This window comes from Populus euphratica, unplaced genomic scaffold (genome assembly GCF_000495115.2).
Source record: "Populus euphratica unplaced genomic scaffold, PopEup_1.0 scaffold1617.1, whole genome shotgun sequence".
NCBI lineage: Eukaryota > Viridiplantae > Streptophyta > Magnoliopsida > Malpighiales > Salicaceae > Populus > Populus euphratica.
The window spans coordinates 16495-18314 of NW_011501461.1; positions in this window are offsets into that span (position 1 = coordinate 16495).

The following is a 1820-nucleotide window of genomic DNA, read 5'->3' on the forward strand; positions in this document are numbered from 1 at the left end:
TTTTTTAAATCTATCTTAATTGAATTAAGAATATCCTACGTCTATTAGAGTTCTATCCTAGTTTTAAATTATTTTAAAAATATATTTTTATGGTTATACTCTAAATTGAAATTAAACTAGAATAGAAAAAAAATTCAAAGTATAAAAAAGTATTTATATTAATTGTAGTATGAAAAAAACTACAAAAGATAAAAGAATAGGTTATTTGTTAGGATGAATTATTGATGTGATTGAGAACATTTTAGATTTTATGAAATGACAAACAAATATAAATTTTTAAAATGTCAAACAAACCCTAGCATGTACAAATCATCCATTCATTTAACAAATTTTTATTGAAAAAAAGTTATAAAACAAATAAACACATAAACAAACTATATATACTACATCAAAATGTCAAAAAAATTAACATTTTAAAAATGGATTACAACAAAAAAAAAATGGTAGTTTTGCTTCCTTGATGTGGTGAGTCTTAAAAAAACAATTGAACCAGAATTGAGATACTGATAGACTAAGTGTTGGAATGGTTGAATTTATAATGATAAAAATTTGATTTGTAATAAAATATGGGGTGTTGTGTGTTGTTTTTTACAAAATAAAAGGGAAGAAAAACAAGAAATGAGGGGGGAGGGAGGGGGCATCATTTGTGAGGTTATAACTTAAGTATTATTGATAAATTCACCAACAAATATCATTGATAGACATATTTTCTTGATAACTTTGTTTGTAATAATGAAACATAATTTTTTTTTCATTCCTTCATTTGCAAATATATATAATTTTCTTGGTATTTACCGACATATATTTTTTATCAATGAATAAAAATAAAAATATTATGCTTGTATATATCATTATAATTTACTGATAGGTTTTTTTCTATTAGCATTTGTATTTTTATTTGTGTTTGATAATTTTCTGGTAATGAATTAAAAACTTGAACTAAGGGTAGTTAAATACAAAATCAAAGAATTAGAAGTAATCCACCCCATTTTGTTTTATAGTGTCTATGACATTCTTTCTCCATTATTTCATCAATTTGCACCATAAGAAAGGGAGGTGATGAGGAGGAAACGTTGGAACCAAAGAAAAAGAAAGTTTTTGAATGAATTGGCCACCCTAGCTATAAAATGATGCGAGATTTTGTTTGAAAAAAGTAAATATTTCTTTAATTATCTTTATTTTTTCATTTTAAAAAATTATTTTTTATTTTTATTTTACTATTAAATATTATTAGGCTTTTCCAGTGTTCTTATTGGAAGAGAATATTTTGTTTTAATTTTAATTTTTTTATTTAGTATAAATAGGACTATAATTGCTTTGTCTGATTTATAATGCAAGTGGGATCAGTAATTTGCATATGTAATGCAATCTGCAAGAATGTTCTATGTTGATTCCAAAACAAAAGCTTTTCAGGTCACGATTCCAGCTTTAAACACCACCGCATGAGAGGGAAAAAGAGCGAAACAACTATGCGAGCAGAAAACATTGCAATCGCTAATTTAAGTGTTAGTATGAAATATTGTGTAAAAAGCTGTCATATTTCTGTAAATTCAACATTGCCTGTTGAGAATTGATATTAAAAATATATCGGGAAGGCAGAAATAATACCCGATAACTATAAAAATTATTATTTAAAGGGACATAGTGAGAATTTAAAAAATTGTTGCCTATATCAGGCTTGTTGCAGCCGGCCATGGAGAATAAAGAAGGAAGAGAGGGAAAAAACTCCATTTTATTTAAAAATCTAGAGAAATACAATGAAAAAGAAAAGAGTTAGAGATACTAAATGGCAACAAAATCCTTTAGATTTAAAGTGTTTA